Raw genomic sequence first — 26,737 nt, forward strand, 5'->3', positions numbered from 1 at the left:
ATGGAGACACCATGTGTAGGTGTGCTGGCCAACAGCCAGCATCAGCCGCCAGACAGGTGGGTGAAAATGCCTCCAGGCAATGCCTGCATGAGCTCTGTCAACCTGCCCTCCAATTTTCAGGTTGCCCAGCCAAGCCCCCAGACATTATAGGACAGAGATAACTCATCCCCTCTGGGTCTTGCCCCAGTTCTGCTGCACTGAATCTGTGGTAGTTTTATACCACTGTGTTTTGAGGTGGCTGGTAACACAACGATAACTGGAATAATCCATCATTATAATTACTCCTAAACTCCTTTGCCCCTCTCTCAATTCTTTATTTTCATGAAGCAAGAACTTAGCCCTGGCTAACCAACTCTCTCCTTATTCTATGCCTGGAACCTCGTAGCCAAACATGCAGAAAATGCTCAACTTAGATTAAGAGGCAAGTCCCTAAAATGGCCCCTTCCAACATCCTCCCCTCCTTTGCCCAGGCTGTTCCTCCTTGATATGCCTTAAGTGGCCTGTCTGACCCTTTGCCTGGCTAACTTCTAGCAGTATCATCTTAGCTATTGTTGCTTCTTCTTCTGGGAAGCCTGCCCTGATCCCTAAGACTGGGTGAACTGCCCCCCTCACGGATACCTCCTTTAATAAAAAAACCTCCAGGACAAAGACTGTGTCCTATTCCTTCTCTTCCCAGCACACTGCACAGTCCCTAATACAAATAGATTCCTCGGGAGCACTCTGAATGAATGGAAAACTTGGTCCTTTGAACAGAAGCCACAAAATGTCATTGGAGAGATAAGTGTTTCATTAGTTCAGTGAAATGTTTTATATATTGACAACCAATTCCAACAGCCATTAATAATCCTTTATAAAAAGCTTGACAAAATCTTGAAAACTGGTTGGGAGCATACTTAATGACAGAATCAGAAGAGGAAAGAAATTATCAAGTTATATTCCCAAAAGTAGTAGAAAACTTATACATGGACAATGTTTATAGCAGCCTTATTCATAATAGCTAAAAAGTAGAACAAACTCAAAATGCCCATCAATTGAAGAATGGATAAACAAACTGTGGCATATTCATACAATGGAATATTATTTGGTCATGAAAAGAATGAAGTGTTGAGACATGCTACTACATAAGTGGACCTTGAAAACCTTATGTTAACTGAAAGAAGCCAGTCACAAAAGGCCACATACTATATGATTCCATTTTTATGAAACATCAATAGGCAAATCTAAAAAAGCAAAAAAAGTAAATTAGTGGTTGGCTAAAGCTGGGGTAAGGAAAAGGAGGAATGAAAAAAGAATGATGATAGTAAGAGGTTCATTTTGGGGGTTATGAAAATGTTCTAAAATTAGATTGTGGATATACTATACTAAACCATTGGATTGTATAGTTTAAATGGACAAATTGTATGTTATGTGAGTTATATCTCAATAAACCTGTTTTTATTTCTATTTACTTTTTTATTGATTATATTGGGTGACATTGATTAATAAAATTACATAGACTTCATGGGAGCAATCCTATAATAAATCATCTGTATGCTGTATTGTGTCCACTACCCCAGGTCGTCTCCTTCCATCACCATTTATCCCCCTTTACCCTCTCCTACCTCCCTCCGCGCACCTTTTCCTTTGGTAATCACCACACTGTTGTCTCTGAAGTATATGAGGCTTTATTTTTTGTTTGGTCCCTTCACTTTTTTAGCTAGCCCTCTACCCCTTCCCTCTTACAGCTGTCAGTCTGTTTTCTGTATCTATGAGTCTGTTTGTTTTATTTTGTTCATTAGATTTCACATGTAAATGAAATCATATGGTATTTGTCTTTCACTGACTGGCTTATTTCTCTTAGCATAATATTCTCCAGGTCCATCCATACTGTCGTAAAGGGTAGGATTTTTTCTTTTTTATGGCTGAGTAGTATTCAACTGTGTAAATATACCATAGCTTTTTTATCCACTCACCTGCTGATGGGCAGTTGGCTGCTTCCAAATCTTGGCTATTGTAAACAATGCTGCAATGAACGTAGGAGTGCATATGTTTAGAATTGGAATTTTGGGTTCTTTGGATATATTCCAAAAAGTTTAACTCCTGGGTCATAAAGCAGTCATATATATTTTTTTTATTTTTCTGAGGTAAATCCATACTGCTTTCCACAGTGGCTATACTCAATAAAGCTGTTTTTAAGTAGTAGATAATTTGTTATTAACTTATACTTCAATAGGGTGTGAAAAAATACTCTTCTAAATCATCCTGACTTGTAATAGTTGTACTTGGTACTTCTTGGTGAGAAGCCAAATCTCTAAAATTTGGGTCTTGGAAATCCTGCATGCAGAGACCAGAAGGTCCCATGCAGCACTGACCAGCTGATGGGTCAGAAGTCACAATGACAAAATGCTGAAGATGCTAGCAAAGTTGATGCTGCCTGATGAACTCAGGGAGGAGCTGTAAAGGAGGTGAGTAGAAAGATTATGCAAAGAACACAGTCTATTTAGGAAGGAAACAGCAGTCACATTTATAGTGTAACATGTAAACACATATATGGAAATGGACAGCTTGTAGAAAACAAGATCATTTTTGTGTAGCCTTCTATCTTGCTGTCAGATTTGAGGAGTCTTCATTTCAGGCACCAATGTAGTTATAGTTAGGAGTGCTGACCTGGGTTTTAGAAGATGTGTATTCTAGTCCTGGCTCTGTCATTTACTTACCATTCAACAAACAACTATTGTAAGCTTGCTATATCCAGGCTCTGCATCTAGCCCTTGTGACCCAGAGTTCAAAGACAGAGACTTACCTTCAAGGATCTCACTTTTCAGAGAAAGACAATTAAAAAGTATAACTGCCATGACAGAAAGGGGACCTATTTCCTCTTGAGTAGTAAAGAAAGATGTAGGCATGAGGAAGAGGCTGACCATTAATTGAAGTCTATTGTTTTCTTGTTGTTTGCTGTCCCACAAGCACATCCGCTTCTTGAGGAAAGGGAGCCTTTTCTTACTCGTTTTTTTTTTTCCTGAAGCTGGAAACGGGGAGAGACAGTCAGACAGACTCCCGCATGCACCCGACCGGGATCCACCCGGCACGCCCACCAGGGGGCGATGCTCTGCCCACCAGGGGGCGATGCTCTGCCCCTCCAGGGCGTCGCTCTGTTGCGACCAGAGCCACTCTAGCGCCTGGGGCAGAGGCCAAGGAGCCATCCCCAGCACCCGGGCCATCTTTGCTCCAATGGAGCCTCGCTGCGGGAGGGGAAGAGAGAGACAGAGAGGAAGGAGAGGGGGAGGGGTGGAGAAGCAGATGGGCGCTTCTCCTGTGTGCCCTGGCCGGGAATCGAACCCGGGACTTCTGCACGCCAGGCCGATGCTCTACCACTGAGCTAACTGGCCAGGGCCTTCTTACTCATTTCTTAAAGACAAACTTTATTGAGACACAGTCACACAACTCATCCATTTAAAGTATACAGTTCAATAGTCTTTAGCATATTCAGATTTATATCATCACCACAATATAATTGCAGAACATTTTTATTGCTGCAGGAAGAAACCTGGTACCTGGTACTGGTCATTCCCCACCCCACTCTCCTTCTCTCCCTGACCTCGCTACCACTAACCTACTCTCCATCCTTACAGATTTGCCTATTCTGGATGTTTCATACAAGTGGAATCATACAGTATGTGGCCTTTTGTGACTGGCTTCTTTCACTTAGCATAATGTTTTCAAGATTCATCCATGTGGTAACATGTTTCAGAACTTCATTCCTTTTCATGGCCAAATAATATACCATTGTATGGCTATGCCACAATTTGTGCATTCATCAGTTGATGGGCATTTGAGTTGTTTCTACTTTGGGCTATTATGAACAATGCTCCTCTGAATCTTTGTGTACAAGATTTTGCATGGAGTTATGTTGTCATTTCTCTTGGGAGTACACCTACAAGTGAAATTGCTGAGTCTTCTGTTTACTCCATTTAATCTTTTGATGAATTGCCAGACTGTTTTCCAAAGTGAATGCACCATTTTACACTCCTCCCATCAATTTCTCTGTCCTTGCCAACACTTGTTATTTTTTGTCTTTTTGACCACAGATATCCCAGTAGATGTGAAGTGGTCATCTTATTCGTTTTTGTATCTCTAGAGCCTCAAAGAGAACTTGGCCCAGGTAAATGCACAATTCCATATTGAGCAAATTTGAGAACATGGTAGACATTTGTCACTCAGGGGTTTCCCAGCATGTTACCCCCTTGACCTTGTTTGGGGTAATCTAATGATAAGTGATGAGAAGCAAATCTCAATTACAATCTAGAAGCCAAAAATGTTAGCTCCTTATTTTCCCCGCCCTGCCTGCATCTACAGCAAGAAACATATGCCAAACTTCATAAACCTAATGGATCTGCCCCAGCTTCAAAGAGGGAGCTCTGGTAATGCAAAGTAGGTTTGGTGGATAATCTATTCTAGTGGCATTAACAGGTCCTGCAGGGGCATCTGGTTCCAGCAACAGTGCTGGCAGTGCCAGTGGTGGGTGGTACATGTCCAGTGCCATTGAATTGGTAGTATAAACCGAAATATCCTGTGTTGAATGGTGGTGGCCACCTCCCTCAACATGCTCTGTGATCTTAGCTGTGATCCTAGCTGTTGCCCGAACTTGTTTTTGCTTATTGTCTGAGCCTCTTTCTACAGCTTTCCCAGCACTTGTGTCAGCCTCCCAATCTTTTTAACAAATTCCCTTCTTCTTAAGTCGATAATGTCAGTTTCTTCTCTTGCTTGCACCCTAGCTATTACAATGAATACTGAATGAGTGGGTAAGTGGATGGATGAATGGATCAATAGGACTACATGAGGTTCATCAGGCACAAATGCATGCCAGGCAGAACAGAGAGAACAGCTTAGCCACTGAGGAGTGAGAGAGCATAGTGTAATGGGGAAATTGCCAGTTCAGTCTGGCTAGGGTAGTGTAAAGTGGGGAGTGGTGAGGTGTAAAGCTAAAGAGACTAGACTAGGACAGCTCATGATGGGTCTTTTAGGTATGCTAAAGAGTCTTGAAAAAATATAACAATTTAATCAAGATAGTGACATCAGATTTGCAATTAGAAAATATGTTATTAAAAACATCCTGGCACTAGGGAGAATAATGAATTGGATGGGAGCAAGACTGAATACAAGACCAGTTAAATGGCTATAACAATAATTCCAATGAAAGATGACAAAGGTCTGAATCAAGGCAGTAAGCTCGAAGAGGAGGCATTAGATCTAAGATGTATTGTATATTATGGAGGTACAGTCAAGAAGAATTTTGTCTTCATTTCAATATATAGGAATTAAAGAAAGATCATGGATGACTCCAAGTTTTCAGCTTAAGTAAGTCAGTAGATGATGATGCCACTTATGCATGCATGGATTCCTTCAACAAAAACTTAATTAGCACTTATTGTAGGAGGTGCTGGGTACAGACCTGGCCCTACCTTTGCTGTGGTAACAATCACTCTCTATCAGGCTCAGTTTATGAATCTTTTCAGATTTTCCGGGCCTCAGCATCTCTGACCACCTCTGCCTTTTTCTGTTTCAGCTGTTACCATAAGTGACTTAGCCCCTTGTGGTCGGGCTGTCTAAAGCCAACCAGCCACATAACCAGTTTCTTCCCATCACTTCTGGACTCTTGGGTAGGACCCCTGGCTTTCTGAATGGCCATTAAATAATATGGATAACACAGCTGGGCAGTGTGGTTAAGTTAGCTTCCTGTGGGACAATAGTTGGCCAACAGGAGATAGGGGATATAAAGTTCCTACCTTCCTCAGATTGTTCCAAGGCATGATTACTCCATATTGTCTGTTTGAAGATGTTGTGTATGACCAAGGGGGTCATGTTAAGAGACTGGCTGTTTCTCTTCAAGGCTTGTCATTAAGCAGTGGTTATCAAAGTAATGCGTCACCATGCACTGCTCCCCTTCTCCTTTGCCTTTCCCTTGCTGTTGCTGCTTCGGGATAATACGGCCTAAGTAAAGCACCAGCACTCAATTCTTGCATCGGGTCCTGTTCTCTAGGGAATTGGGCTAAGGTATGCCCACATAGAAAAACAGATGATGAGTATGAGTGAACTTAAGTAAAAATTATTCATTCATTCAAAAATATTTGAGTGCCTCTATGTATGTCTTTGAATTAGGGATACTTTGGTGAACCAAACAGACATGCTTCCTGCTCTTGTTCAGCCTACATTCAGTGAGGAGTGGTAACAAATGATAAATTAGCACAGAAATAAATGAGCATGATAATTGCAGATAATCACAACAGGTTTTAAAAAATTAAAGGGTGATATGATAGTGTAACTGGTATATGTGTGGGGGTTCTAATTTGGACTGGGTGGTTGAGGGAACACAGAATAGGTAGAAGAAAAACCCTTGTCTAGGAGGAGGATCAGGTCTGGCACAGAATTTCACTAGAAGGATGAATCTGGAGACAGACACATTGTCTAGTGTTGGGGGTTTAGGTGTGGACAGAAAATCTGCCCCTATTTTGACTGAAATAGTTGGGCAGAACATATGCATAGAAAGTACTGGGAACAGGGAGATTGAAGAGTATCAGTGGCAGGGATGAGGGTAAGACCAGGGACAGGTAGAAGAGTTAGGGAGCAGTGCCAGAGCAGAAAAGGTAGCCACTGTGTGTATAATCCCTGACACTAAATAGCCATAGAACTTTACAGAAGCCTGGTCATTGGTTTCCTTAGCTCCAAAATGAGTATTCATCAAGTTCCACGATTTTATGAAGGTAAGGAGGAGCTGGTATGAAACCTCTACATAGCTATGTAATTTACCCCTAGACCACTGAAGCCTGTAGGACCCAGCAGTAATTGGCTCTCTCCCACCATTAATAATACTCTGGCCATTCATGAGCTAACACAATTGTCAGACTCCTTAAGCAAAACGTCTTTTTCATAACTAAGGACTGTTTACAGTAAGGACAAACAATTGGGGCTCATTAATCCAATCATTAGGACACTGATTATGCATCTATTGTCTACTCTAGTCACTTATGTTAAATAAGCTCTTCAGTCTTCATCAGAACAATTATGCTAAAATGCTTGAAATTTCCCAAGAGTATTATACCTTCACATACTTACCCAGCCTACTAGCAGCCTGGTTCAGTCAATAATGTCACATACAGGCAATTATAAATACGGCACAAGGCCCTATTGTTGACATATGACTACCAAATTATTTGCCCACACAACAGAACTTTGAATCATTTGTATATTTGTTCTTTTAGGGTTTAGATATTGCCCCTCCCAATTATGTCGATCTTAGGTAATATTTAAATGCCTTTAAGGGAGTACTCATTGCATTGGCATTGCATTGTTACACTCCAAGTAATATTTGAACATTCATTGGATTAGCTAATGATCACCTAATCCAATGATCATTTATTTATGCCTTTAAATGTATAGCCAAGAAATATATTAATTATCAGCTGTCTGGAGAATGATGAGAAATACAACTTTTCGCCAAATATTTTTCTCTCAATCAGAGCCAACTTCTCTTTCTCTCTTTAAATTAAAAAAGCCCTACCCATATGGTTTGTCTTCTTGAGTGATTTTGGCCATAAAATAAGAATTTTCCATCATGATCAACCAAATGCTCTTATGATTGGCACCTAACAGATATCTGATAAACACTTGCAGGTTTCAATTATTTTTTTCTTGTATATGCTTTATTCTTGTCTCCATCAGATGTTAAGTTTTCATTTTTAACAAAAACTAGCATGTGAATAAGGTGTGTGTGTATGTGTGTGTCGAGGGAGGTGTACACATCTTTAATATAAGTTCATTTAAAACATAAAATTTCATTGTATTGAGAAAAAAATCCAATTGGTGTTGAATTTTTAAATTAATATTTACAACTAAAGTAACTTCACACTTTTGTTCTTTACAATTTTTACTTGTTATCTCATGTAATCACTGTCATTTCAGTTGCAAATAACTGATCTTTCCTTAAGATGTAATAATTATTGCAACTTAGTTTTACCAGGATGAGCAAATATAGAGATCAGATGTTGAAGAATGCTCAATAGCTGCTGTATAGAGGGCAACTAGACTAGAGCAGGGGTCCCCAAGCTACGGCCTGCAGGCTGCATGCGGCCCCCTGAGGCCATATATCTGGCCCCCGCCGCAATTCTGGAAGGAGCATCTCTTTCATTGGTGGTCAGTGAGAGGAGCACTGTATGTGGCGGCATCGCTCGCGTACAGTACTATTTCCGGTGACGCGGGATGCATGCGTCATGGCTCCAGAAGCGCATCATATCACTTGGTACGGCTAGCAGTGACAAATATGGAACCGGGCATTGACCATCTCATTAGCCAAAAGCAGGCCCATAGTTCCCATTGAAATACTGGTCAGTTTGTTGATTTAAATTTACTTGTTCTTTATTTTAAATATTGTATTTGTTCCCGTTTTGTTTTTTACTTTAAAATAAGATATGTGCAGTGTGCATAGGTATTTGTTCATAGTTTTTTTTATAGTCCGGCCCTCCAATGGTCTGAGGGACAGTGAACTGGCCCCCTGTGTAAAAAGTTTGGGGACCCCTGGACTAGAGGATAGGGTCAAGCTGGGTAAAATGCTTGCAGACCTATGACACACACAGTGTACTATACAAATGCTGTTATTTCACTTTTCTTCAATTACTTAGTATTTTGGTTAAGATCTAGGAAGACAACTGAGAAGACAAAACATACATACATGGGAAGCTAAAACTGCTCAAGACTAAAATAACAGATCAGGATTAATCAAAGTGAAGTTATGATTATGTGTATCATTCTGACCATGAGAGAAAATTTATAGGTGAGTGCCATCATTTGTGCTGAAGTAATCAGAAAGGGCTTTCCAAAGCTGGTAAGAGAGGAGACAGACTATGAGTTGTGTCTTTTGAAAAATCGACACATATAGATAAACATTTTTAAAAATTCAAACTACAGAAGAAATGATGAAATTTAAGTTTTCCCCTCATGTCTTCCAGATTCTCTTTCCATAAGCAACCACCATTACTGTTTTCTCATGTGTCTTTCTAAAATTTAACTACTTTAAAAGTAAAGTAGTTAAAGTAGTTAATTCTGAATAGATTTCAATTTCATTGATTTTGCAATGTCATGAATAATGAAGGGTTAAACTTCCTATCTACTCACATAAGATTCATTTAATATGATTTATGCAGTAGGGATCTACTGATGGATAGGTACTGAGGTACCCTAGTGGATTTCCAAGTTGATTGTTGCCACAGCAATCCCTGCTCCATCTGCCTTCAGCTTGTCTTGACCCACTTTGGTTTAGATGCGTTTCTAGCAGAGGAGAGAGTAGGCATGTTCCCATTTCTAAGCCTTTTGGGGACTGCATTGGTAGCCAAATTGACCATCCTCCCCTTTCTTCAAGTTTACAGATCCTGAAAGCCTTTCTAAGTGGAGGAGTTAGGGACCCAAAGTATGACACTTTGGAGAGATGGTCTTAAACCTCAAACATATCATCCACTGAATCATTTTAACAAAGTACCAAACGTCCATAGCAGATTCTTCTGGAATCTCAGCAAGCCCTGCTTTTGTTTCTATTCCTATTCACCCAGATGGATATCCAAATAAATAAATGTACACCCTGGTCACAGAGGAGAAAATATTTGTGTGATCCAGGATAGCTTTTTATAGGCCATTTCCTATTAAAATGGTTGGCTTGTGTCAGCAGGAAGAGGGACCAAAAACCAGAAACAGCCTTCCTACTTCTAAATTGAAGAGCCTTTGCTCTCCTCCCTGGTGGCTCTGGGATGTGGAAGCAGAGGCTTAGGAGAGGGAGCAGCTCCATCAGTTGGCTTCCTAGGTCTCCTTCACCAGCTATTTTTAAAAAGAGGTGAGTAGACTGCCTCAAAACTGACCATGGAAGAAAACCCTGCTGGAGGTCAACTTGTAAAGACTTTCTGCTGAGTAGCTTCATCTTAGTGTAAATACATGCAGGCAAAAGAAGGGAAAAAACGTTAACTATTATTGATTTTCCTTTAACTTCAAAGCTCTGTGCTACTTTGATATTTATTATTTTATTTAATCATCACACAACTATATTTGAATAGCTATCACTGCAGATGAGTTCCACTTGCCAAAGATCGCAGATTTGGAACAGAGTTGAATTCAAAACTACAATTTGCCTACCTCCAGGGTTCATGCTCTTCATCATAATTTTCTGATGAGAAAAGTACTTCTATGTTTGAGGAGAGAGATAGTAGACATGAAGATTTTAAAAGGACGTCTGGAAAACCTCTAAGACTCAGGGAATGGCCAAATATCTCTCCAGAAGACATTTTCCTTAGGGAAACCATTTCTGAAAGAAGCATACTTCAAGATTGTTTGAAATGGTCATTTGATACTCCGTGTTTTCTGATTTATATCATTAGTGCCCCTTTCCTGCTTGTTTAAATCTCCAGTGAAATTCATTAAGTATGGAGCACATGAGATTGAGTGCTGAACAAGGAGCCAAGACAACTGTCTTGTCTCTGCCACCAACTATGTATTTATGAAACCTAACTTTCAACTTCAGTTTTATGGTGCTCCCTGCCTAACATAGTTTAAGTGCTTAATATATAAATACTTGATGGGATTGATTAGTTCGGTTGAAGATTTCAGCAGAGATCTGGGTGTCACAAAAGTGAAAGAGAAGTTACCCCAGTGCAGTTACGCTCCCATCAGTTTTTGGCAGGGAGCAGCTTAATTTAAGGGCTTTGCAGCGAAGATGTCGGGGACCTACCAAAATCACCTGAACAGCAGAGAAATGAAGGGGAAGATAATCCAGCAGTTAAGGGGCTTCGTGCTTATCTTTTAGGCATCACAGGGATCGTTCACAGCATGCATTAGTAGCAGCATTTCTACGGAAGAGAGAACCAAGATTCAGGTTAAACAAACCTATCCGGCATCCTTCACCCTGGTCCTAACGCCCATAGATCCCCGCCCTGGGCTTATTTACATCTCGGACCCCGCCCCCGTTTACCACCACGAGGGCCCCGCCCACTCGCCCGCGCATTCGCCTACGGGCGCGCCCAGTGCAGGTCTAGTACTGCGGCTCGGCGGAACCATCTTTCGGCCGCTGGCCTATCCTGTCCTCCGGACTGGCCCGGAGCCAGGGGATGAGCACATGTCCATCCCCGGCCTGGCTAAGAAAGGTGGGCCAAACGGCGGCCCCCAAAGGCCCCACCCAATGGCGCTGGAGAGACCGAGAGGGTGGTGCAGGGCCGAGGCACGGAGGAACGGGTGATCGCCCTGGGCTGTTTTCCCACTACGGCAGCATGCATGCTTCCCCCAGCCTCTCTTTCCAGAGGCCCTCCTGGGAGCTCGCGGAAGACGAAGTCAACCGAAACCGCGGGCTTCCCACCCCACCTCGTCCTCGGCCGCCGGCCCGACCGCGCCTCGCCTCACGTTCTACGGGGGAGGCGGGACCAATCAGAGAGCGACGTCTCCCTTCCGATTCGAGGCCTCCGACGCGCGGCTCACACCCCGAGCACCTCGCGCGTTGATTGGCTGCGCGCGCCGCTGGTCGGGCCGAGAGGGCAGGGCGGGCCAGAGGGAAGGGAGGTGGGGAGGTAGTGGCCGCGACTCTCGAAGCTTGCTCGCGCCCCGGCCCTTCCCGGGCGCTCGCCCTCCTTCCTTCCCTCCTCCGCTCGTCCCATCTTCCGTGTGCGCCGAGCGCTGCGGCCAGCGTACCTCGCGCCCTAACGGGCGGTCAAGGGCGCCAATCAGCGGGCGGCAGGGTGCCAGCTCCGGGGCTGCGCCGACGAATCGGCGGGGCTCGCGGCCCGGGGTAGGAGGCGGGTCTACCGCGCGGCCGCGGCGGCCGAGGAGCAGCTCCCAGCCAGCAACCAGCGAGCTCCGAGCGAGCCGCCCAGAGGTGGGTGCGCCGCGCCGCTGCAGCCGCGCGGCGGAGGACGCGGGGCGGAAGCGGAGGTGGGCCAGCGGGCGCGGCGGGGGCGGGCCCCACCGTCCGGGCAGTCGGGGTTGGGGAGGGGATGCGGGCGCGCGCTTGAGAGGAGGAGGGGCGGCGGCGGCGGCGGGACGCGCGTCCCCACCCCCTCCCTCTACGGGCGGTGCCCGGGCCCGCGCCCCCTCCCCGCGCGCGAGGGCCGCGGGCCGGACTTGCCGGGGGGCGGAGGGGGGGCGGGGCGGGAGGCCGGGCGGCCGCGAGAGTGTTTTCAGTTCCGCCTCCAATCTCCCATTCCCCTCTCCCCTCCCAGCCCCTCATCCCTTTCGGAAGAGGAAGGAACAAAAGGTCCCGGACCCCCAGCTCAGACGGGGCGGGACCCGGAGCCTCGGTCCAGGTAAATCCGCGGCACCCGGCGGGCCCTCGGGGTTAGGGGTGTGTTTGTGTTGCGCTCGGGTCTTCGTAGCTCGTGGCGTCTCCTGGCCACGGGGGCTGGTGGCTGGGGTGTGGCGAGGTCGGGGCAGCGGTGCGCTCGGCCCTCTGGGTGCGGGAACGCGACGCTGGGCAGGCCGAAGGGAAGGGGTCGGCGCCCGGAGCTGCCCGCTGCCCGGCCCGGGGGCCGCTGGGGCCCTTCCCTCCGCCGCAAACACAGTTGGTAGTTTGTGGTTCTGATTTTCAAAGCCATGGGGCATAGCTCTTGTTTCGGGAGTTGTTGGGAAGCCTTGTTAGGATCGTGCGATACTTTGCTTCCACTTTTTTTTTTTTTTTTTTTTTGGTTCCCCTCTTTCTCTTTTTCTTTTTTGGTCCTGTAACCTTTGTTAACGATTCTAGTTTTGGTTCAGAAGTGCCTGTGTGCACTCACACTAACGTGCATACGGCTGTTACTCTGTCGAGATCCATCTGTACTCGTGAAAGTTGCTCTGTGAGAGAAGCCTATTAGGTTTTATCACACACTTTTAGAAAGCACGCTAATTAATTTCACGTATTTCAAACTTGCTTTTCAAATTTGCAATTTTAATTGTCTTGTTCTCTCCTGGGGGATATTGTCCTTGGGTTGGATACTTTTGTCTTTTACTTAATCCTTTTGTGGTTAATGGTTTCCTTTTGATCCTAAACAAAGGAAAAACAATTCCTAGGTTGGTTTTGTTATTCCTTATCTTGACCCTTTAAATAGCTAAATATTGCGATTTGTCATCAACTAAACTTATCTATCATCTGTCTCCAGGTAAAATCGAATTTGGAAGTAACATTTTGCATCTGTCATGTCTTGATTTGTTACAGCTTGTAGTATCGTAAATTTTGGTGCTTTAAACTTTTCAAATGACAGGTTAGGTAATTGTTAATAACTGAATGATCATGCAAACTTCCTTGGATTAATTTCATCTTTTCAAAAATGGCCCCTGAAATTTGAATTAACTTTCAGAATTCTGAATAGTCTATAATCTTTATTTTCTCTGTGCTGACTTCATATGAATTGAACGTGTGCAACTGATTGTAAAGGTGTCTTGCTTGAGCCTAGTAAGATAAATTTGTTACACTAGTGTTGACCAAAATGCTTTCAAAAATTTTCTCGCATAAAAGTGTAAGTCAATTAGTTAAATGAAGTTTAAGGAGTTTTGATGTGAATAAATAAGCAAATGTAACACAAATGGGAGAAATCATGCAGAATGGATTACATAAGTGTCGCAGTTTGAGGATTTTGTCTAAAGAAAACCATATATACAGGATATCTATCAATTTTTCTCCACCAAAATGTCATTTAGCAAACATTTACATTCAATTTAGAAAGTAACACTGATTTTAAACTTATTTAGTTTTTGCCATAAAAGTACTTGTGGTAGTAAATAATAGTTTGAGTCATGTGGGTGTTACTGAGTACCCACTTACACTCCTAGTATTACAATTAATTGACTTTAAAGTAGTCCATTGGCCAGTTTTAATTAAGGTGATTGGAAACATCTATTTCTTGGCTTGTTTTGGTAAGGAATTGCTCTTAGAGCTTTGTTTTTATACTTTTTAAAGTGGTTCTAAAGTGATTTAACGTTGTAGAGGTTCAACAAGAGTTGCCTTTTTCAAAGTTGTAACTTAATTTGTACCTAGTAATAAGCAGTCAAATCTTTACACAGGCTGTAAGGTTCATGAAGTAATAGCAAGAAACTGTGCACGGTAATTTCCTGTTGTATGTGGCTTGTCAGCCTTGGTATGTTTTTTACTCAAGTAGGATTTTAGGATAGTTTTTGTATATTTCAGCAGAAATCTCTAGTAGAAACAAAGGTTGTTTGTACTGCAAGATGGCAAAAGGTCCCTTTTTCATTTTCATGTTGTAAATATTAGAATTACGTTGCTGTAATCTTGTTATTTTACATTGGGGAAGATATTAAGTGAAAAACACTCTTTAGCTGTCTGTGTAAGGTGCTGATTATAGACCTATTGAATTTTTACATTTTGCAGATATTTTCAGTTGTTACTTTTATAGAAAGGTCTGAATGTTTTTATTCTTGTTTGGTTTGATTCTGCTGGTTTTATATTTTAGGACTCTAACGGCCTCATTTGTAGGAGCTTTTTTATACAGGTGTATTTGTAATGCATATGGAAGCTGTTTTTAGTGCAGTCTGGCAGATGGAGGTTTATTCATATTCTTGGGATAAGAGTCATTTTTAGAGGATAGAGAGGGGCATGCATGTCTTAGTTTCCTTGTCTTTTGATAAGAGTAGAAGAGCCATTTTTAAGCTCATAGTTCTGTAAGGAGAGATGTTTTTCACTAAGTGTTGCAAGGGTATGTCAAAAATGTGAAAGAAGATTTCAAAACCAGTTCAGGAAAGGTTATGCATGTATTCATCAAATAACTGTATTTATTGAACAAGTAGCATTTATTCATGTATCCAACAAATAAAAGTAGCCTTCGATGTGTGTCAGGCAATAAAGTACCTAACAGAGAACAAGTATACTCCTGTTCCTTACTGGAATTAGAGAAGTGGCAGCTCCTCATATTCATATCTCCGGCTCTGTCCTTCAGTGTTGAGAGTAAAAAAATCATGTTATTGCAAATTGAGGGAGCATGTAGTACATCACTGAACTAGTTTCCAAAGTATTCTTGCATTGCTTTTATAATGTAGAGCACAGCACTACAGAAGATGTCAAGTGTTAACTCATAGTGCCCCTGGGAACTGTCAGTGTATGGAGGGTGGGGACTTGTCACCACTTTTGCGCAATCCATACAAACTGAAGATATGGCTGATCTTTCACAAAAGTATTTGTTGCTAATCAGATGAACACTTGTAGAGCTAAGCTTAATTTGGCTTTAGCTTGTTTATCCATTGTTCTTTAGTTATAGGAACTGGTTAGGGAAAGAAAGCAACCTTGAATCAGTCGGGTTTTAATGAAAGCATCAGAAATAAATTGTAAAAACTATTAGCTAAACCAAGAATAAGGATTGGGCTGCACTATATAGTACAGTGGTAGTCAACCTGGTCCCTACCGCCCACTAGTGAGCGTTCCAGTTTTCATGGTGGGCGGGCGGTAGTGGAGCAACCAAAGTATAAATGAAAAGATAGATTTAACTATAGTAAGTTGTTTCATAAAGATTTATTCTGCCAAACTTAGTGAAAATCCAACATAAAGTACTTGGTAAGTAATTATTATATGCTTTAACTTGCTGTAACTCTGCTTTATAAATTTTATAAAGTAAAGTTACTTCCCTACTTTATAAATCACCATTACTGTGGAACCAGTGGGCGGTTAGAAAATTTTACTACTAACAGAGATACAAAAGTGGGCGGTAGGTATAAAAAGGTTGACTACCCCTGATGTAGTAGAAAGGCCATGGGTTTGGAGAGAGAAAGCTAGCTAGTAGTTGGTTTCTCAGTTACTATCTATATTGGGCAAATTAGTTAATTCCGGAGCCTTGGTTTTCTGACTGAAAATGGAGGTAACACCGATCTCTTAAGGCTACTGTAAGGATTAAATCATTGTGATTAAAGAACATTGCCTCAGACATAAGGGTCCTCTTATTCTCTTCTGATTGTGGTTTTTCAGTTTTCTTTCTAATCCAAATGATTTGCCTACACTCTTATCTTTGACCTATTATAAAACACATTTGAGAAGCAGACATTAAGCAAAGAAGGCCTGGAGTAGTCTAAATCCAAGTCCATATACCTTAATAGAACCATGAAGACCCTTAATCAGAACCTATTGGCATTTGTTTCAGATATTTCCTCCAAGGAAAGTTATCTGGCTTCTAAGTCCATAGTAGATAGAAGCAAGTAGATTGTGAGTAGTGTGGGAAGTAGGGAGTGTAGGGGAACTGTTGCACACTGTCTGTTGTAAGAAAAAAAACGGGTAGCAGCCTGGTAAACACAGAGGTAATCTACAAGACACAAAAACAAATATTCAAAGCCTATTTAGCATGCCTGGGACCATTTAGTGCAGGACCAGACCTGAAAGTGTTCATCAATTAGCTTAAGTCATGTTTGGAGAAATCTTTTTAAGAGTGCAGTAATCTACATAAGATACTTTAGATTGTCATTCAGGGTGATTAACAAATATTCTTAAAGGGGTAGAACATTATACTATATGGAATGAATTACCATATTTCCCCATGTATAAGACACTCCAATGTATAAGATGCATCTTAATTTTGGGGCCCAAAATTTGAAGAAAAAAAAAGTATTCCACGAAATTATTGAACTCAAGTTTTAGTCATCATAAAATTCATACAACTCTTCATCACTGTCAAAAACTTCCATCCATTAGCTTGTCCTCATCTGTGTCTGATGATGAATCATTGTCTTCAACAGGGGTCGGGAACTTTTTTGGCTGAGAGAGCCATGAACGCCACATATTTTAAAATGTAATTTTGTGAGAGCCATACAACGACCTGTGTAGGTTATGCATTATCCAATAAAAATTTGGTGTTGTCCCGGAGGACAGCTGTGATTGGCTCCAACCAACCACCCACAACCATGAACATGAGCGGTAGGAAATGAATGGATTGTAATACATGAGAATGTTTTATATTTTTAACGTTATTTTTTTATTAAAGATTTGTCTGCAAGCCAGATGCAGCCATTAAAAGAGCCACATCTGGCTCGCGAACCATAGGTTCCTGACCTCTGGTCTTCAACAATGAATGCAAAAACAAGCGCAAAAAAGCAAGAAATGCAAGTAAAAAACTACAACCACTGTATTAAGACGCACCCAGTTTTTAGACCCCAAAATTTTTGAAAAAGGATACATCTTATACATGGGCAAATACAGTATTTCAAGGAAGAACCACACTACCTGCTAGGACCAAGATGTTCTCATTTGGTTTGCCATTCAGTTTGCAGTGATTACAGACTGAAAAGCCTTTGATGCTAAGCTACTAGTGAAGGAAGGTGATTGAAATGAACTTGCATCCCAAACCACACCTTTTCTTCAGAGTAAGTTATTCTTTTTGTCATTTTGCAAGGATGTCATGTAAAACTTTTCACTCGGGCTTTGAGATAGAGTGTGGTAGAGATTTCCAGGACCAAACTAATGTGGGCAGTTGGCGCTATCTGTTGAGGGTTTATTGCCAGTGTGACTTCTATCCAGTACATATTAGCTTTGATAATTTTTTTGGATCTTCCTCCTTCCTACCTCAGAGTTACTTTCTAAACCATCTATTCCATCAAATAATAATTGGTGACATTGTATTATATAGCCTTGACTATTTAAAAAAAGTAAGACAACAGGATTTTTTTATAAACCAGTAATATAAAAGTAATCCCGTCTTTTTCTTTTAAAAATACACAGAGGCTTGTTTTTCATCAATTTTGATCATTTTTCTAGATTGGTATAATTGTGATGTATTCAGTTAGGACATATTTGAATGCTGATTCTTGATATCACAGGATAGCTTTCAACTTCAATTTCAATAATTTCATGTAGGAAGAATGTAATTTTGCCAAGCCAAGTAGATTTAGACATTGCCAGATAGATGACTAGAGTAATTCTGCGACTTAACATTCTTCCCTTACATTCTACATAGAATGTGAATGAGTCTCTTTTAGCGCAGTAGGTTCTTTTTAGATGTAAGTGAGCCACATGGATAGGTGTTCTGTCAACTAGGCCTGTCTTTAGGTTTGTACTCTTAAGAAAACAGAAATCTTTTTTTTTTTTTTTTTCATTTTTCTGAAGCTGGAAACAGGGAGAGACAGTCAGACAGACTCCCGCCTGCGCCCGACCGGGATCCACCCGGCACGCCAACCAGGGGCGGTGCTCTGCCCCCCAGGGGGCGATGCTCTGCCCATCCTGGGCGTCGCCATATTGCGACCAGAGCCACTCTAGCGCCTGAGGCAGAGGCCACAGAGCCATGCCCAGCGCCCGGGCCATCTTTGCTCCAATGGAGCCTTGGCTGCGGGAGGGGAAGAGAGAGACAGAGAGGAAAGCGCGGCGGAGGGGTGGAGAAGCAAATGGGCACTTCTCCTATGTGCCCTGGCCGGGAATCGAACCCGGGTCCTCCGCACGCTAGGCCGACGCTCTACCGCTGAGCCAACCGGCCAGGGCTGAAAACAAAAATCTTAAAATAACCATTCTTACTAAAATGTGTGAGTTTGCTATGAAATTGTCATTCAATCTTTCAGGTAGTTCTGTAATTTTTCAAAAACTGGGATTTGGCCTCAAGACTAGAGCAATGGAAAGTGGATGTAGATTTTAGTTGCAGTCCATTCAGTACAACTTGAAAAGCTGCATTTCCTTGAATAGTGTACAGTGTTCTATCCCTGTCTTCCTTCCCTTTACAGGGGGTAGATATAGTTTCATGTTCAGTGTACTGGTAAGGAAGAGTAATCTTGGGGGAGCCACTGGAAGTTCCAAGATTTTAATTCAGAAAAGACTTGATCTGAAGATGTAGCAGAGTAAATCTGTGATCTTGTAATTTACCTGTGTTTTAAGTACACTCTTACATGCTGTTTCAGCTTCTCCCAAAAATTTTATAGAGAAATAATGGCTAGGGTATTGTAAATATTAAAGAAATGCTCTTTCTTAATTTCATTCTTCATTACAAACCTGGGGTAGTGAATCTGATTTGCAGAGTTAACAGAATGAATTCCTGATAAATGGTGCAACAGAAGCTTTTCTTTCTCCCTTGATTTGAATGACTGTGGAAACTTTTTTTGACTAAAGATTCTCTATCTGTGGCAGTGAATGCAAATTTTCCAAATTTAGACCAAGTTTTTTTCTCCAAGTTTTACTTCACAGACAGATTTTTAGGCTAATAATTCATGTAAACTAGCCAATTAAACTTTTCTTCATAAATTGTTTTAAGTATGAGGAGGGTCCAGCTTTGGCCTAAGGTTTGTGCTTCGACTATTTTCTGCTCTAAATCACTAGTTTAAAAATTAAAGAGCGTGAACATGTGCGCACACACACACATCCTATGCACACAATAGCATCCATAAGGTTTTTTGTTTTTAAAAAAAAAAACGTGCAGAATCTCAAAACATAAAGGGGAATGGACGGGTGCTGAAGCCTTGCCTGCTCAGTTTTCCTGCCATTCTTACCCTCAGGAAGCCTTGGAGGCTCCTGAGGAATAATATATCTTAGGGGACAATGTTTATTATAGACCCACACTGTTCAATATGGTAGCCACTGGCCAAATGTGGCTATTTAGCACTTGAAATATGGCAACTGTGAGGAGGTGAATGTTAGGTTTTACTTTAATGAATTTTTATCTAATAGAAGATTCTTTATTAGACTTTGTTTTGATTGCACTTTCACACCATGAGCACTGGACATTTGACCTGGGTGTAAATTGCTGCTCAGCAGATGGTCAAGACAGACCTGGGAATTTGAAGGGCAATTGGAGTAGTGAGTATTTGTGCTGATTTGAGTCTGGGCCTGTGTAGTTTTCTGTAAGATAGATTTTTTTTTTATAATCTGAGAATGATAAACCAGTATGTAAGTATGTTTACAAGGTGATTATATTCAATAGAACTATAAGTTCTACACAGTTCATGAAAGGTGAAAGGAATATAATTCAAGAAAGAATAGGTAGTCTCTTCTCACAGCAGTCTCTATATAACGTAGCTTTTACTCAACTAAGATTACTTTTAGAGTTCAATTCAAGCTCTGATGTTAGGTTTAGCCGTTCACAGAATTGAACATGTGAGTGTTTTCTGTTTGCTTTTGTTTAAAAGGCATGTTACCCATCATTCTCCACGGGACTAACTTAGATTTCCATTTGGCAGTACGTTTCCTTAACCTAGCCTACAACTCTGGAAAAAACAGAATGGAGAAATGTTTTGTTTTTATAATGGCTTTTTTTTTTTTTGTATTTTTCTGAAGCTGGAAAGGGGGAGGCAGTCAGACAGACTCCCGCATGCGCACGACCGGGATCCACCTGGCACGCCCACCAGGGGGCGATGCTCTGCCCCTCCGGGGCGTCGCTCTGTCGCGACCAGAGCCACTGTAGCGCCTGGGGCAGAGGCCAAGGAGCCATCCCCAGCGCCTGGGCCATCTTTGCTCCAATGGAGCCTCGGCTGCGGGAGGGGAAGAGAGAGACAGAGAGGAAGGAGAGGGGGAGGGGTGGAGAAGCAGATGGGCGCCTCTCCTGTGTGCCCTGGCCGGGAATCGAACCTGGGACTTCCGCACGCCAGGCCGACTCTCTACCGCTGAGCCAACCGGCCAGGGCCTATAATGGCTTTTAATGTATTTTTAATTCTCTTAATCCTTTCTATTACTTTAATTTCTTTGACTAAAAGTTGTAGAAATCCAGGTCATAAGTAGTCTTGCTTTTTTCTTTACCTGTGTGAATGTCAAACACTGTGTGAATGTTCATGGATTGCCAAAAATCTACTAGTGATTTTATACTCTTTCTTGTGAGCCTTTGATCTTTATGGGAGGAGGACTGTTACATTTCAAGTGTTTTATGTTGCAGCATCTAACTTGATTTTCTCCTGAAGTAAAAATTCATATAGGTACTAGGGAATATTTTGAATTTACAGTTTGAAGATATTTGAAATTATATTTGCTTCTATATTTGATCAATTCTTTGTTCTAGACAGGAACTTGATGAAATGTTTTTTGCCACTTTTTCATATTCCCTTTTCCTTTCATTGCTCTTTCAGAAATCAGTGAATTCTGAACTGCCATGTTTAGCAGTTTTTCCTCAATTATCATATTGTTTTCTTCAGTCTTTGCATTACTGACTACATCTAGATTTCTTAAAATCAGACGTACTAGAATAGACAGAGATTACACTCTTTTTTCTAGTTATAAGTGTTGGATAAAATGTCAGACTTGTTTTCTTTTATGTATAGTTGATCTAGAGAAGAAGAGAAAAGTCCCCAAGAACCAGAAACTTAAAAAAATTAGTCAGTATTAAGGAAAAGCTAGCCTTGGGGAATTTACTTGATAAAAAGAAAAAAACTGCCTGACCTGTGGTGGCTCAGTGGATAAAGAGTCGACCTGGAAATGCTGAGGTCGCCGGTTTGAAACCCTGGGCTTGCCTGGTCAAGGTACATATGGGAGTTGATGCTTTCAGCTCCTCCCCCCTGTCTCTCTCTCCTCTCTCTCTGTCTCTCTCCCTCTCTCTCTCCTCTCTAAAAATAAATAAATAAAATTAAAAAAAAAATAAAAAGAAAAAAAAGAAAAAAACTCTGTAGCAGAGTATAGGTTTGTAATGCCATTCCGGGAAAGGAGATACAACTCTGGGAACTGTATGTTGGAAAAAAAATCTATAAATTGTTCCGATGTCATTGAACCATCTGTGGCCTCTGGGGGAAAAACCTCACACCTCTCCATGGAAGAACTAGAAAAACACTAGTCTTTATAGAGGGACTTCAAATGTCACATAAATGCCAAGCAGGGTCAGTAAAAAGCAAGGTACAGTTACAGATTATTGTAATGTGAAATTCAGAAGGTCCAAAGAATATATGTTGAAAAGTCTCTTTGTCAGCCCGTTTTTGCTACCCACTTGTTTTTTCAAAGGGAAGTAGCATTACTAGGTTTTTGTGAATTACTCCAGAGATTTTTATGCATGTATGAATAACTTTGTGCATATATAGTATTAACTTTTAGTACAAATGGTCGTATATTTTATTTACTAGTGCATCTTGTAGATTATTCCATGTTTGAAAAAGGGTGCCTTTTTACTTTTTCTTTCGGTTGTATGGCATCCTTTTGTGGGTGTCTATGATACATTTCATCAGTTTTCATTGATAGACACCTAGGTTATTTCCAGTCTTGTGGTATTTAAAAGTGCTGCAATAAATGTTTATACATCATTATACATATACAGTAAATAGATTTCTAGAAGTCGGTCAAAGGATATTTACATTTGTATATTTATTTTACAGAATATTTTTTTTTTTGAGTATGTAATACAGCAAATAGTACAAAATTCAAAAGGAACAAATTAGTAAATAATGAAAAGTGAGTCTTCCTTAGATTGTCTGCATCTTGCTCCCTGGTCCACAGAAATATAACCATTGTTTCTACTAGCTTCTAACCACTAACCACATACGGCTGTTGAACAACTGAAATGTAACTAGTCCAAATTGAGGTGGTCTTAAAGTATAAAATGCACACTAAACTTCTAACAGTCCAAAAAACGAAATGTAAACTATCTCAATAATTTCTCTGATTTTACATTAAAATGATAACTTGGATATGTTGCGGTGAATTAAATCATTAAAATGATTAATTTTACTTACATTTTTTAATACGTTTTTTATGTGGCTGATAGAAAGTATATAATTATGTATGTGGTTTGCATCCTGTTTCTGTTTCTATTAAACAGCACTGGTCTTATAAATGCACTGCTCACAGAAATTAGGGGATATTCTATCGCTTCATATTCATTTTGAAATATCCCCTAGTTTTTGTGAGCAGTGTCTATTCATACATATATAAACATGTACTACTAGATGAGAATTCCTCTAATTAGGCAGGGTTAATTTTTTTTTCTTTTGCATTGCAATTTATGGGATCAGAAATCTCTTGCTAAGATGTTGGTTAAAAGAAAGGTACCAGGCTGTTCTTTATTGTTTTATTATTTACCCTCAGCCATTTACCATGATTATTGTTGGTTTCATCTGTGAAATTCATGCTTCCATTGACTTTTACGATGTTTGTTCACTTCAGGGAGAAAGCTGGCATTACTCTTGGCTGCATGTTTTTGAACCTGGTCCAGTTTGCACTGGTTGCCTCTACACCCAGCGTACAGCAATCAACCTGGGATCCCCCTTCACCATCATCTTATGGGATTTCACTTCTCTCCTTTGTTAAATCTTCTCCTCTTTTTTTGTGCTTCTTCAGGATGGTAAATATTTGGTTATGTCACACTTCAGAAAAGAATACCTTCATTCTACCCTGATTGCGTAATAGAATTCTGGGATGGAAATTATTTATTTATTTATTTTCACAATTATGAAGGCATTGCTCTATTGACTTCCCTTACAGTGTTACTGTTGAGAAAACCAAAGGCATTCTGATTCTTTTCTATATGACTTGTATTTTCTCCCTGGAGACTTTAGGCTTTCTTTGTCCTCAGCATTCTTTTTTTTTTTTTTTTTTTTTTACAGAAACAGACAGAGAGAGGGATAGATAGGGACAGACAGACAGACAGATAGACAGATAGGAATGGAGAGAGATGAGAAGCATCAATCATCAGTTTTTCGTGCAACACCCTAGTTGTTCATTGATTGCTTTCTCATATGTGCCTTGACCGCGGGCCTTCAGCAGACTGAGTAACCCCTTGCTCGAGCCAGCAATCTTGGGTCCAAGCTGGTGAGCTTTTTGCTCAAGTCAGATGAGCCCGTGCTCAAGCTGGCAACCTCAGGGTCTCGTACCTGGGTCCTCCGCATCTCAGTCTGACACTCTATCCACTGTACCAGTGCCTGGTCAAGCTGTCTTCAGCATTCTTAAGTTTCACAGCCACTGGCCTTTTTTTGTATTTTTCTGAAGTGAGAAGTGGGGAGGCAGACAGACAGACTCCCGCATGTGCCCGACCAGATCCACCTGGCATGCCCACTAGAGGGTAATGCTCTGCCCATCTGGGGCATTGTTCTGTTGCAACAGGAGCCATTCTAGTGCCTGAGGCAGAGGCCATGGACCCATCCTCAGTGCCTGGGCCAACTTTGCTCCAGTGGAGCCTTGGCTGCGGGAGGGGAAGAGAGAGATAGAGAGAAAGGGGGGGGGGGGAAGGGTGGAGAAGCAGATGGGTGCTTCTCCTATCTGCCCTGGCTGGTAATTGAACTTGGGATTTCCACACACCGGGCCGAAGCTCTACCACTGAGCCAATTGGCCAGGGCCCCACTGGCCTTGATGTGGACGTGTTTTCATCCATTGTCTTGGGGTCTTGTTGGGCCCTTTTAATCTGGAAACTCCCATCTTTTAGTTCAAGGGGTAGTTTTTTTTATTTCATTTGATTAACCACCTTCTCCTCACCCTCCATTATCTCTGATGTCTTTTTGGAAGTTCTGTTTGGACATTGAACCTCTTGAAGTGGTCCCCCAATTTTCTTCACTTTTCTCTACTATTGTTCATCTTTCTTTTTGTTCTACTTTCTGGGAGATTTCCTCTTATTTTATCTTCCAACCCTTCTATTGGTCCCGTCCTCCCCCCACCCACAATTCTGCTGTCATGAGCTATCAAACTATTCAAGAGCTCTTCTCTTATTCAATACTTCTTACTCAATACTCCCTTTGTACAGCATGCTCTGCTTCAAGATGGCTGTGTCTTCTCTTATTTTTCCTGTATATTGATGATTTTTACAATGTTTTCTTTCTCTGTGTTGTCTCAAATTTATTGAAATTGCATTTTTTTGTTTTGGTTTGCCCTTTTGCATCATAATCAAAGTAACACTTGATTGAGGTAGGGGATCTGACAGGCTGATGGGAAACTAAGCATGTGGGTGAGGCTTGTCTCCTCTCAGTTTCACTGTAGAGTGATCTGAGTGGGCTGTTTGTTGGTAAACTCTCAATATTAGTATCTGTACATTTTTCCTTTTGGGTTGGTCAGGTACCCCAGAAAGGAATCTCAGTCTGACTAAATGATAAAGGTCTGGCTGCTAGTATTTTGGGAGCCAGACCCAGAGGAGGAAGGGTTGGGGAGTATTTAGCATGAAGTATGCTCATGTTCATCCTCCTCTCTTCTCATAATGGTATCCCAGCCATCTCCTAGTCTAGGGAGACTGCTTTACCCTTGCCAAGAATAAACATTTAGTTCTTGGGAGAGGGGCAGTACCCACCTTAGGATCTAAATGCTTCTCAAATGATCTCTCACCCAGTCCTGCCTATTTCATCTCCTTCCCCCTCGATTTTTGCTATGACTGGAGCTCTTACTTAACCTTTTGAGGATCCTGCCCTGTAAAATCAGGACATTTCCCTACAGCTAGCCTAGAATTAATAGTCTCTCTTAGTAGTTCACAGTAACTACTCATCAATCTATATTCCAGTTACCAAAATTTTGCTTGTTTCCTCCTTACTCTTCTCCCTATCCTTGTGAGATTATCTTTGCTTTTAAGTTCCTTTATTATGGTTTTTAATAGGCTGCTCTCTTCACCTAGAACCCACTGATTAAAGTTTTCCATTAAAAATGTTTTGAGGATAATCCTCTGAAAGAGTTAATATAGAATGTATAACTCCAAGTCAGTGGGGTGAGTGTGGAAATGAAGAAAATTTGATCGTGTCTGTAGAGACAGGAAAGGAGAAAAAAAGAAACAAAAAAAATGCATAGGAGTTAGGAAACACAAAATGTGGGGGGAGGGGGATGGACACAAAGAATACCAGATAGAAGGTGACGAAAGACAATTTGACTTTGGGTGATGGGTATGCAACATAATCAAATGTCAAAATAACCTGGAGATGTTTTTTCTGAACATATGTACCCTGATTGATCAATGTCACCCCGTTAAAATTAATAAAAATTTAAAAAAGAAAACAAAATGAGTTGATGGAAAATAAGTATCTCCATAAACCTAACATAATTTCAGGTAAAGCTTACTGGTTAAAGGGGAATGAAGGCGTCTACGGCCATACCACCCTGAATGCGCCCGATCTCGTCTAAAGGGGAATGAAAACTTTTTTTTTTTTTAATGTATATTACTTTACCATTTCTGATTTTTTTCTTGTCTAACCTTTGGAAACAAATCACATAAAGTAAAAAATTAGCAAATATCTTGAAATCTGTATATAAAACATAAGTTACATCTGATTTCAAACTCATGTATTAGTGCACCACTCAATCTTTAAAAAAAAAAAAAAGAGGCCCTGGCCGGTTGGCTTAGTGGTAGAGCGTTGGCCTGGAGTGCGGAAGTCCCGGGTTCGATTCCCGGCCAGGGCACACAGGAGAGGCGCCCATCTGCTCCACCCCTCCCCCTCTCTGTCTCTCTTTTTCCCTCCCGCAACCGAGGCTCCATTGGAGCAAAGATGGCCCAGGCGCTGGGGATGGCTCCTTGGCCTCTGCCCCAGGCGCTACAGTGGCTCTGGTCGCGACAAGCGACTCCGCGATGGGCAGAGCATCGCCCCCTGGTGGGCGTGCTGGGTGGATCCCGGTCAGGCGCATGCAGGAGTCTGTCTGACTGCCTCCCCGTTTCCAGCTTCAGAAAAAAAAAAAAAGGCGGCCCTCAAAATAGTGTTAATACCATTTTTAAAATATGAATCTCTTCTTTTTAACTTTACACCCACCCCACACACCAATTTCAGAGCACATCATTTAATTATCTCGGTTATGGATATTTCCAGGATGAGATTTTATATTTTGCTCCCATAGCTTCTGGTTATCAGAAAACCCATGCTTTCCTCCATTAAAGGAGTTTGGTCCTGTATATGTTGGTACATCCCTTCCAATATTCTTCAACCTCAT

At 41.5% G+C, this 26,737-nt stretch overlaps 1 protein-coding gene across 4 annotated transcripts in view; it reads left to right on the plus strand.

Moving 5' to 3' along the window:
* Positions 1–11,069: 11,069 nt before the first annotated feature.
* The window catches only part of SMAD2 (SMAD family member 2), an 84,366-nt gene continuing 68,698 nt past the window's right edge, over positions 11,070–26,737 (plus strand). Inside the window, exons 1-2 of one of the 4 annotated variants that reach the window (XM_066353404.1) lie at positions 11,070–11,156; positions 12,222–12,305. The gene's annotated coding sequence lies outside the window, so the exon portion shown is untranslated. Of the gene's footprint in view, positions 11,157–11,436; positions 11,879–11,915; positions 11,935–12,122; positions 12,306–26,737 lie in introns of those variants that run through there. The other 3 variants (XM_066353402.1, XM_066353405.1, XM_066353403.1) reach the window with 3 other exon arrangements.

Source organism: Saccopteryx leptura, chromosome 11 (assembly GCF_036850995.1).
Source record: "Saccopteryx leptura isolate mSacLep1 chromosome 11, mSacLep1_pri_phased_curated, whole genome shotgun sequence".
In the NCBI taxonomy this organism is placed as follows: domain Eukaryota; kingdom Metazoa; phylum Chordata; class Mammalia; order Chiroptera; family Emballonuridae; genus Saccopteryx; species Saccopteryx leptura.